Genomic DNA, 12,591 nt, shown 5'->3' on the forward strand with positions numbered 1-12,591 from the left:
TAAGACACTTTCAGACACTTTTCTTTCTTCCAGATGTCGTAGAGACCACTTGGTCAGACTGGATTCACAATTTAACCATTTATATCTTCCGCTAGATTTACTGTTTTCTCATTTTCTCAAACTTTCTTTTCTCATTTCTTTTAATATTCAATGTTACCATTATCGGATCTTCCATAGTTCTGTTACCTTTTGTGGGTGTCATTTCACTTCATACTATACTCACATTTTTTCTGTTTTCAAGACCATATATAATTTGTCCCCATCTTGATTTGAACATGATCTATTTTATGTTTTCCCAGGTTTGATTTTCTACTATTTCCCTTTCCAACAATTTGAAATATCCTTACATTTTTCCAAGAAGCAAAAGAAGAAATATATAGCTTCTTTTACAACATTTGGTCCATTACCACCTAAATTCACCATTCCTGTGAATGAACCAAATACTGAAGGGAGGAAGAATAGAACTAAACAAACAGAGTAATTATGTTCTATGGTTTGTTGTGCAATTTTATTGAGGCCATACAGTATTTTAAACAAGTTTGTTTATTTTTACATAATTATATATGCATATAAAATTTATTTTCTTACATGTTCAAGATGAGGCCAAGATTGTTTCAGAGCAAAAGACAGAAATAACAATTTCCTAAAACTTTTCTAAAGAACACTATCCTGAAGGCCAGACAAAAATATTATTCACAATCTATGGTTTATGGACTCATGGCAAAATCATGAATTTTAAGTAGATGTTGCATAGAAGATACTATAGATACTAAATAACGCTGATTACTGTGTCCTGAAAATATATCAAGCAGCAGATTCTTGTGGATTCTTTAGACATGTATATTAGCATCCACTATTAACCCGCATAGAAATGCGGGTTAATAGTGGATGCTGACATACATGTCTAAATTATTAATTTATGATCTCCTTTTTTAATCTGTATGTATTGCACTTGGATAAGTGAATATATTGATGGGAACTAAAAAGAAAAAAAATCCAAAATAAATGGGACTGTATGTAGGAAGAAAGATTAAATACCTTTTTTTTTTTCCTTCCATCTATAGTTAATAAAAGAGTGGTGTTTGGCACTAAATCTCAAAGGGATTTGGGTTAGAACTTAATTTTGTGGGAATGGTTTTAAAAGGGGCTACAAACAAAAGCAAAGAGCACACTTTTCCATTGTACTCCTTCTTGAACAACGACCCTGCATCTGACTGAGCAAGAAGTATTACTGGCAATCTTTTGACTGAACCAAGGTCTACCTTTCCATAATATCCTTACATAAGAAAATAATTTGACTGTGCTTCATGCTTCTTCTATATCTCAGAGGCAGAATTTGCATCATACTGTACCCATGTAAATGTTGGTCCTTGTAACATTCTTCTCATAAACAGATGGCTGGAGGCAATTATCATGAAGTCTATTGGGAGGGCAGGTATATCTCATAAACTGGAATATACTCTCACAATATGAAAGAGCTGAAAGAAACTTGAAAAATATCAGCAGGCAAAAAAATATTCACCTGTAATTACCTCATAACATTTTCATATTATTTCTAATGGTGGGTAGTACATATTTCTTCTTCAAAACTTTGGGCAAACATTGCATAATAAAATTTAATAATATTTCTGTGATGAAAGGCACATGTCATATATTGAAAAAAAAATCTATTCTTTAATGTAGGAAATAACACATTTTAGCAGGAAAAATCTTTTTTCACAATTTGCTATCTCACTGCAATCATTCAGAGCACATGTAGCTGTGCTAATATACTACTGGTAATGGAAGATAGAAAACATACCCTGTGAAATCAGATTTCACAACTACAGTCTCATCCAATCTTTGAAATGCATTTTAGGAGTATTTAGAAGAGTACTGATGTCTGAGACTGTATTCATTGTTTGTATATATTTATTTATAGGTTCCTATTTTCTTAACCGCTGTTAAAATTATTAATGTCTGTTAAAATGAGCATAGATTATGATAGGAAACTTTATCTCAAGGAAGTCAATGACTGGCTTTACAATATCTATCATCATGAAGTCTTAAATATTAAGAAAAAGTCCTGTGAATTTAAAGTTTCTATCAAGAAAGTACAGCCAAAGAGGTATCTTGTCCAAGATTTGTTATTTTGCTAACAAGCAGGAGAAAAATACACAGTTTTCAGAGAAATATTTGTAACAAATAATACTACTGCATAAAATCCAATAACATTGCTTCATGTACACCATTATACATATTTCGTGGTGAAGGGCACAGGTAAAAACAAGTAAGCATAATCATTTCATAAGATGACTGATATTCCTTCCCTTACATTTGAAAGGAATTGAATTAGAACTTTCTTTTACACTACATTTGAAATGGACAGAAATACATTTCCCACACCACAAATGGTCTTTAGATTTTATTTCTCTCCCTCTGAAATTTCAGCATTATAAAACATGAGTTAAAAAAAAGGACTTGATTTAGGGACTATCGTTACAAAGAAACATGACAATTGAAATTCTAATCCTAAATGAATAACCTAACTCAACAGGCTTCAAAGACATTACATAGTGAAGTAAATGCTTGTTTATATGAAGTGGAACAACTCTAAATAAGGACCACTTGAGAAGTACTATTCAAAATAAATATATAGAATTTATATTTACTATAGTATATAGCCAAAATCAACACCTGACCACTAACAATTTTTTTATTTTTTTTTTTTATTTTTTTTTATTTTTTTATTTTTTTATTTATTCCCCTAAACTGTGACCTTCCAGTAAAGCTCTTAGGGAAGGTTGTTTTATTTATTTATTTATTTTTCTTTTTACTGACATTCTATCATTCTGAAGAAAACAGCTTAAGAAATTTCCAAGCAGCTTTAGATTTCTTCCTTTCCCTGTCCCACTTATATTTTTGGGCACACATGTAAAATATGTGAATTTCTTTGGTCATGTTTCCAAAACAGGAAAAAATAATGTGGACCAATATAACTTTTTTTTTTTTTTTTTTATCCTACCAGAAATGTAAGTTACACAGAAACATTTTACTCTAGAGGTTCAAAGGGTAGGCTTTGCTAAGTACATGTATTCATTGCAGTTCTTGCTGTTTGTATGATATCCCTGCCCCCTTGAAATTTCTGTTACTAAGGCATCCCTAGGGCCCAAAGCTCTGATCATAACAATTTTAATACAGTCTGCCCTTTTTGCTTCTATAATTTTGCACATTCAGAAACTAAAATACAGATCCAAAAACACATTTGAAAATTTCTGGAACAGCAATAATGTTGCAAATAGAGACAAACACTAAATCAAAAAGAATTATACAAATACTACTATATTTCTGCTATAATACTACTACTTTTTCTGCCTTTACAATCTTAGTCACTTCTCTTTGAAAGACAGCAAGAATTAGGAGAATTCATAAAGGTCTCAGACAAATGAAACTAATCAAAGTTTCTTTACTGTTGTTAGGTTCTGAATAAGGAACAGCTAGGGGGGCTGACATAGTGTGCTGAAAAAATGATCCAATATGTATGTTCATATGCTAGGTGAGAAGGTTATAAAGAAGGATTAGGTTAAACAAACAAACAAAAAAAAGTCATTCACTTTTTTTAAGTATTGTGGAGAATCTGTGTGAAGAAATGTCTGTGATGAGATCAAAAGGGAAAGTCAAATGCTCTTGTGGCAGGGAGGCAAGTTCCCTTTGATCAGAAAGATCATTGTTGTAACCTCAACAACAACACTGAGGCAGGAAAAAATAATAATAATAAAAAAAAAGTTCAGAATGTATAACTGGGAAATAAGGTGGAGAGGTACATTAATTTACAATTCAAAGAAGAAGAGTTAGGCACATGTGAAGTGATTTAATTTCTCAGGTTATTTTTTTATCAGTTCTATTGACTTGTGGTTTAATCAGGCAGGCAGCTCAGCACCATGCAGCTGTTCACTCACTCCCCCACAGTGAGATGGGGGAGAGAATCAGAACAAAAAGTAAAACTCATGGGTTGAGGTAAAGACAGTTTAGTAAGACAGAAAACAAATGGATGATGATGATGATAATGATGATGATGATGATGATAATAATAATAATAATAATAGTAATAGTAATAATAGTAATAGTAATTATAATAAAGTACAAAAAACTGTGGTGGACAATTTAATTGCTCAGCACGCAACAACCAATGGCCAGCCAGTCCCCAGGCAGCAGCTGCTCCCCACCCTCACCCCAGCTAGCTCCCCCCAGTTTTATTGCTTAGCTTGAAGCCATATGGTATGGAACATCCCTTTGGCCATTTTTGGTCACCTGTTCTGGCTGTGACCCCTTCCAGGTTCTTGTCCACCCCCAGCCTCCTTGCTGGCAGGACAGCATGAGAAGCTGAAAAGTCCTTGGCTCTGTGCAAGCACTGCTCTGCAACAACTAAAACATCGGTGTGTTATCAGCATTATTCTCATCCTAAATCCAAAATTCAGCCCCGTACCAGATACTAGGAAGAAAATTAACTCTATCCCAGCTGAAACCAGTACAGACACTCTAAAAAGTCCTTAGGCAGTAATGATTGAGTGCTTGGCATTTCCAAAAACATTTTTTGAAATACATACAGAGCTGTAAAATAGCCAGAACTGTACTAGAGTTTTACCTACTTAAAGGTCAGCACTTCTTTTTCAAGCTTGTAATTTATCTTGTGTCATTTTTGATTGGTGGTGTGGACTGATTGCTTAAAGCAATCTAGTTCTTTAGTAGTTTTACTAGTGTACAGTGCATCTGTCAGATAAGTTCAAAGTAGCTAGCAATCTTGTCCAGCCTAGTAACGCTAAAGAGTGACAAGTTGATTTAATTTGAGAACATTGTGGCCAAAGACAAAAAATTATTTAATCAATTACAATGTTTAAGTTGAAATACAAATAATTAATACTGGACAAATAATTCTTGGATTTAAAAAAATAAATAAATCCATATCACAGTGCAGTAAGAAAGAGCAAGCTTGGAAATCTTTAATTCATGTTTATATTTGTTTATTGGGAATAACAGAGATGGCACAAACAAAACCAAAGAAATGCTAAACAAAAGCAAATTAAAAATGCAACAGAGAAAAATACTCTACCTCTCTAATTGAATTGTATACAACAATTTCTGTTTATGTATTTGTTCATTCATTATCACAGATTTAGACATTATACAAGTTATTTAAATAACTGTTGACTTCATCAAGCCAACTACAGTAAAGAACTACCAAAAGGATTTACTTGTATAAAATATTAATTGGAATGCATTTTGTTGGATTTATAAGCTCCATTTGTGGAGAGTAGCAGAGAGTTACAAAGACATAAAGACACATAGTGTACATGCAGATTGACAGTGCAAAGGCAGACTTTCCTTTCAAGGATATAGCCAACATTTACTTGTGCTGCATTAAAAATTAGTGTATGAAAAAACACAGTGTCAGAATTATGCAACAGATAAATGGAAGAGGAAGAAAGAAAGATGGGACTAAGGTAAAAATGTTTAGGACTTGGGATTCATGGTCTTGAATATGAAAGGAATAGAAACAACTCAGTTTTGTTGATTACGTTCATGTGTAAACCTGAATTCTTACTCATGTCAACTTTTGAATACCTACAAACGTCATTGTCAGTATATAAATTTTCTTTGTCACACTGTATAATGTCTGTGATGAAAGTCTAAGAAATATGCAGATATAAAAACAGAATCCAATATTTTTCTCAGACACATTTTCCAGCTCTCCTGTAACTCTCTTCAATGTCTCAATGATTTACATATTAATTAAAAAATTACTTCATTCATTAAGTCCTATTGTTAGTAGGACTAGTAGGACATTAACTGTCCTAAAAGTAGGTCTTTCTGCAACAAATGTGGTTGCACTTCTTTAGCAGAGAGCAGAAATTATCCTAATATAATTCTATTTTAATATATATTTTTTTCAAAATATACTTTGAATGTACAACTGCCACTTCTCTGTTCTTATTGAGAAAATGGCCTACTACAACTCCTCTGTTTTATGGAGATACTTTATCCTGGATTTTCAGCAAAGCCTATTATATACAGGACTGGGATGAAAGTTTTTGCATTGTCCCTTTTATTGTTATTGTCCTTTAGGATTTTATAATGAAATCTATCTTATATAGATCAGACAATTCTATGTACTTACTGATTTTGCATTGTAAGCAGAATACCAAGGTTATACATGTATTCTGTAATAACAAGAGATTATATTTAACATTGTAAAATCCAGTTACAAATAAATATTAAATGAAATTTAAAGAATTAAAAACAGTCATCAAAGAGATTCCCCAGTGAAGGCAACCACTAAAATAAGATACAGAAAACAGACTGAAAGACATATAAATCTGAACTGTTATTCCATACTGCTTTGAATGAGGTTACCAAGGACTCAAATACTGCACAGAAGATGTTGAGACTGACTTAAGTGTGGAAACAATTATTTGTGGGTCCATATCTGATGACATACATCAACTCTGAAAGTAAAGAGAAAAGAAATAAAAGTAAAAAGAAGACTGGGAAGAAGAAGGTGAAGGGGAAGGCGTGGAAAGACAGGGGAAGGCATGGGAAGGCAGGGGAATGAGGAAGTGGAATTTTTTTTCCAATAGCCAGCTGAGAAAAGAAGGAATGAGGTGTGTTCTTTTTTGTACTTCTGGGCATCCCCTACAGTGCAACAGGTGGTTCCCTGTATATTTCTACCCAATAACAATGTTTTATCAGGTCCTTCTTGGTTTCTCTGTGGGTTATTCAAGCTCGTTACACAAGTATTGCTGACTGAAATATGTTTTGATCAGGTGAGAAGATGTATACACTAATTGTTTATTAAATTTTGCATATGTATATTATTAATCATGTTTATTGTTTATTGAAAAGACTTTGTTGACAAATGTGTACTAAATTCTGTTTTTCCCTAGCATAAAGTTATAAAATAAAATCTAAAGCAAAAGTTGAAAAGTCAGGAGGAGGTTGGGAAGAAAGTGTGATTTTTCACATCAATGACAATCATGCCCCATAATAAATTCAATGTAACAGGCATGAGAATGGTCCAAACAGCTTCAAAGTTTGCCTCTGAGAGACCATGAAGGAAAGAATACTTTGAATTACAAATCTGAGACAATCTGTGGAGATAAAGTAGCTAGGAAAAGCATGTATGTACTATTCTAACATCAGCAAAAGAGTATCTGAGGCAAATCAGGAGCAAATGGGAGGAAAAATTATAGAAGTAGTCTGAGCACATATTGCAAACCTGAATTCACAATAAAGCATAACCTCTTTTCTACTTCATGGCTCATCTTGCTAGAAACATCCAATTTCAGAGGACTTTGCTGCCCAGTTTTGCTTTGTCCCTACTTGTTCTTTCTTCCTCTCTGTCTTTTTATTTCTGTTAGTCTGTGTTTTTAAACTATTTCTTCACCCTCTTTTCATCTGATTCAGTTACTTCAGTGTTCCAGCTCTTGCCCCTTTCTCCTTTCTCATTTCTTTTGATTTTTTCCCTTTTCCTCACTTTTAATGTATGTGTCCACATTTTGATCCTCACGTCTATCCTGTGCTTTGAGTCTTTTCATCTCAAATGCCAAAGCTCCATTTTCTCTTTGTCATCACAAAATTCTGCCAACTTCTCTTCCTGCCTCCTGTATGTCTCCCTGTATGCTCTTTGGTCTCGCAACTGTTTTTATCTTCATTCCTCTTCAGCAACCCTGCCCTCAGCCTTCCTTCCCTCTAGCCATTCCCTCCACAAACATACCCCAAAAGCAAGGGATTGGGTGGCTCTGTTTTTGAAGTATATTTTGGATGTTCATGTTAGAGGAGTAAAAGTCAAGTGTATACTTTGGTGAAGTGAAAGAACAGGTGCCAAAGAAAGGCTGTGTATGTTTTTAGATGGATAAAGTTATAAATTTAGTTTTTCAGTCTCTTTCATACACAGTACACGAATACAGTAAGAATCTTCAGCTAAATCTCATTTTAAATTGGGATGGATAATATAGAGAAAATATACATTTACTAATTTAGTAAATCTAATTGAATATTTTTAAAGATTAAAAGATTTCTAAGATTTTTTTTTTTTTTTTTTTTTTTTTTTTTAAGATTGATTGAATACTTTTAAAATCTGGTATGTCTCAATGTCAAACCCCCCGAGACTCTGATTATGTTATTATGTGAAGAAGGATAAGAAAATCTGGGGGAACATATAAAATAGATGGTCTCTTAAGCACTCAGTTTAGCTGGTCTGGAGTTATAATGCTGCAGCATTATCTACAGAGAAAAGCAGAGTTGCCAGGACAAAAAGCTGAAAATGGGTGGACACACTGCTCTTATCTAAAGCAATTCATTAGTGTCCTCAGTATTTAGGCAAGCTATAGGAAATGTCTTCCCTTCAGAAACACAAAAAACACAAAAGTAGCACAGAGGAGATGATCAGATTTTCTCTGATGCTGTACCTCTCTCTCTCTCTCTTTCTCAAAAAAAAAAAAAAAAAAAAAAAGAAGACAGTTATAGGACGGCTACTCTTATATATATATATTCTATTTATACAGATATAGATTTCAGTTCAACAGCCTTGGTAACCTACCATGCCATCCCACTGTAATTTCACTAGGTTTAGAATTCATCTTTCTTCACAATTATGTGCACAGTCTCCATTAATTTCACACACTTTTTATGCATGTAACATAGAAGGCACATTTTTTTTCCTATGTGTTTGGAAAAAAGAGTATCAGGCTGATTCTCATTCAGATGCAAATATGAAACCAGTCAAAATAGCTGAAAAGCTGTAGGCTACCATTGCTGAACTGCGAAACAGGTGAAAAGCAGCCCCTTGTTGCCAGCTGTACAGCAAAGGAAACAGTTAAAATATGGTGAGACAGACAGTGTTGTGGTATTTCTCATTATGAAAGGTCACTGCTCAGCTAGTTCGTCACCATTTTTTTGGAGAGAACTGCAGGAGTCTGTGTCAGGGAAAGAAAAGTATTATACAAGAGACAAGAAATATTGCAAAGCATTAGGGAGACAAAGAAAGCACTTAGTGACTTCAGAGGAGCTGCACGGATATAACCAGGGGCAGAGTTTGACTCTGACTGCTTTTATCTGCATATCACTTCACAGTGTCCAGTATGCTAAATGGTTGTTTTACTTGCATGGTTCTAAATCCAGAGTATCTCTACTGAAGACAACTGCTGTGGAACCAATGGGGGTAATCCAGTTTGATGCTAGTGTAAATGATATCACACTCTGACCTCAAGTACTTGCTCAGTCTCTGGTAATATATGTATTTTTTAAGTCTTCCTGAGAGTTGATGTTTCTTCACAAAATTCATCTGCACTGATTTGGTAGAGTCACAGTGGTATGCACTAGCATTGTTTTGCTTCTTTTGGACTCTCTCCATCTGTAAAGAAAAAGGCAGGAAAAACCTCTTAGCCATTTGCAAAGAACCAAGGCATCCTGCCAAAAAGAGGGTAAATTTACCTTCTCCACTTTCTGTGGAGAAGGTAAATTTACCTTCTCACAGTTTTCACTTTTCATTATGGAATTATGCATCTTTTGCTGATACTATTCACATATTTCAAAACTTCTTGATGTGCATTTTTCTTAAAAAGGCCAACTAACCCATTGCTTCCTTTTTTTTTTTTTTTTTTTTTTCTCAAAATGACCCCACCAATAACCTGGTTATTGAATTCCAATCCTGGAATTCATCTAATTTCAGTGGATACTCACTGACAATCATAATTATGTTGTTTATTTGTCAAGCAAGATAACAAAGAAGATGCAGTACTCCAAGAATATACTGCTGCTGTCAATAGAGCTCAGGCAGCTGACCACTGAAAAGGTAAAATGACCCTTTACTCTTTAAAGAATAGTTTTGAAATTCAGCCTCAGACCTCTTGAATTCTGTCACTCCAAACAAAAATTATTGACCTATTTGCCAAAGATGGTGGCAAATTAAATAGAACAACAGCATTTCTTATTTTGGCAGGAATAGTAACAGGTAGATTCATCAAATCACCCCAGAAAGCAAGTCAGTAGCAAGGATGTCTCCACACCTGCTACTTACTTCCATTACTAAAGCTCTCAAAACGGTTTCACCAGCTTTCAGCACTGCCACAGCTGCTACTTCATGTGCTGAATGTTTTACCTCTTTGGCAGCAAGAAGCCAGATGATGCTACTTATGCAATTTATTTTGCTTGTGACATATACAATATATGACAGGCCTTCTTTCCTCCCCATTACTTTTGTTGCTTTGAAGGACTACTCCAAATCTGAAGGACTTGTTTTATGTTTATTGTTATCAATCTGAATTGCAGTTGCTCCCAGCAGACAGGCCAGTTAGAATCCTATTGCATTAAGTTTCCCATATAAACAATTTTATCCCTTTCAGAGATTAAACATAATCTTTTTTTTTTTTTTTTTTTTTTTTTTTTTTTAATGTAACTGTCATTCTTGAAAATAAATTCTTCAAGCTTTGTCTAGGTTCCAGTCATCACCATGCTTAGCCATATTCACTGAATTACCTTCAGTTAAAAACTGCTAGATTGCAAACACTTTGGAAGGGCAGACTTACCTTGTTTACAGAGCACCATGCATACGTGGTATTTAAGGCTATATCAATTACCATTGCAAAACACTATTACATGCTGCCATATAATTAGCTGATGGATCCAGGTCATTACCTGTCCCATTGACATCATAGCTCCCATTCACATTTCTCTACTTCTTCAAACATGCAGACAGAAAACGAGGCAAAGGTTTTTGTTTTGGTCCCCATCCCACGTTCTAACCTGATCTAAACAAGTCTAAAAACTAAGGTGCACATTTTTTGCCTTGTTATGATTGTATATTTTTCTGTGCTATTTTATTTTATTTTATTTTATTTTATTTTATTTTATTTTATTTTATTTTATTTTATTTTATTTTATTTTATTTTATTTTATTTTTCTCACAAATATGGGGTTTCTGATTCTGTTTTTTTTATACCCTGGTAAATTTGGAGTCCATTCCAGACAAAGTATATGCCATGAAAAGTCTGGGGAAGGAGGCAATTCCAAAGGACTATCTCCCTGTTTTCTTAGTATATAAAGAAAATATACCAGGTATTATCAGACTGTGACATGTCAAAAAAAAAAAAATAAAATAAAAAAGGTTATTTACTTTAAGAATTTAAGACCCAAAATCATAGCATATTAGTCAACTATCAAAAAAGCTGGGTGATGGGACTGACAACATGAGATAATTCATGAAGTCATAATCTTATTCATGATGTAATTTAACTAGAAGTTTTGGCCTACAAAGACTCTGCTGCAGAAAATGTGAAAAATGAAGTATAGAGATACTGTTGGGTATCTCACTGTTGGGAATCTCACTAATCTTAGAATAAACGAGAATATGTAATGCCATACTTGCCATACTATATGTATTTTGTTAAAAAAACACATTTTTAAGAAGGACATCGAGGTGCTTGAGCGGGTCCAAAGAAGGGCGACGAAGCTGGTGAGGGGCCTGGAGAGCAAGTCCTATGAGGAGCGGCTGAAGGAGCTGGGCTTGTTCAGCCTAGAGAAGAGGAGGCTCAGGGGTGACCTTATTGCTCTGTATAAGTACATTAAAGGAGGCTGTAGCGAGGTGGGGGTTGGCCTGTTCTCCCACGTGCCTGGTGACAGGACGAGGGGGAATGGGCTAAAGTTACGCCAGGGGAGTTTTAGGTTAGATGTTAGGAAGAATTTCTTTACTGAAAGGGTTGTGAGGCATTGGAACGGGCTGCCCAGGGAGGTGGTGGAGTCACCATCCCTGGAAGTCTTCAAAAGACGTTTAGATGTAGAGCTTAGGGATATGGTTTAGTGGGGACTGTTAGTGTTAGGTCAGAGGTTGGACTCGATGATCTTGAGGTCTCTTCCAACCTAGAAAATTCTGTGATTCTGTGATTCTGTGATTTTTTTACATCTGCTTGACCCTTGCAATATGGATCTTACCTATTGTGGTGTTTTTACTTAGGTGGGCAGCCGAGTTCCACTACAGCTGCTCTCTCACTCCCCCTCCTCAAAGAGGATGGGGGAGAAAATATGACACAAAGAACTCAAGGTTTGAGATAACGATGATTTAATTAAAAGGGGTAAAAAAAAAAAAAGGCCGTGCAGAAGCACAGAGAGGAAAAAAATAAATTACTCTCTAATTCCCATCAACGCACGATGTTCAGCCACATCCTGGGAAACAGGGCCTCAATATGTGTAACAGTTGTTCAGGAGGACAGGCCCTTCGATGAGGGGAGCCCCCCTTTTGCTGAGTGCATCATATGGCATGGAATATTCCTTTGGTCAGTTTAGGTCAGCTGCCCTGGTGATGTCCCCTCCCCATCACTTGCCCACCCCCAGCCTGCTGGCTCTTGGGGGCTTGGGCTCATGATGCCAGTATTATGCAGCAATAGGCAACACCGAAGTGATACCAGTGCTGTTCCAGCTACAAGTGCAGAGCACAGCACTGTATGGGCTACTGCAGGGAAAGTTAACTCGATCCCAGACAGACCCAGTACATCTATGCAAAGGAAAATTGTCACCCTCATATAACAATGTTCAGCATTTTTTCTTGGTCCTTTTAGTGTG

General features: G+C 35.1%; 1 long non-coding RNA gene across 1 annotated transcript; it reads right to left on the minus strand.

Annotated features, from left to right (window-relative positions):
* Window positions 1-8,358: 8,358 nt before the first annotated feature.
* Window positions 8,359-10,031, minus strand: LOC137851681 (uncharacterized). Its single transcript, XR_011093352.1, has 2 exons — window positions 9,882-10,031; window positions 8,359-9,388 (listed from the first exon to the last, which is right to left on the minus strand). It is a non-coding gene; the product is annotated as an uncharacterized lncRNA (long non-coding RNA).
* Between the last annotated feature and the right edge of the window lie 2,560 nt (window positions 10,032-12,591).

Source organism: Anas acuta, chromosome 2, assembly GCF_963932015.1.
Source record: "Anas acuta chromosome 2, bAnaAcu1.1, whole genome shotgun sequence".
NCBI lineage: Eukaryota > Metazoa > Chordata > Aves > Anseriformes > Anatidae > Anas > Anas acuta.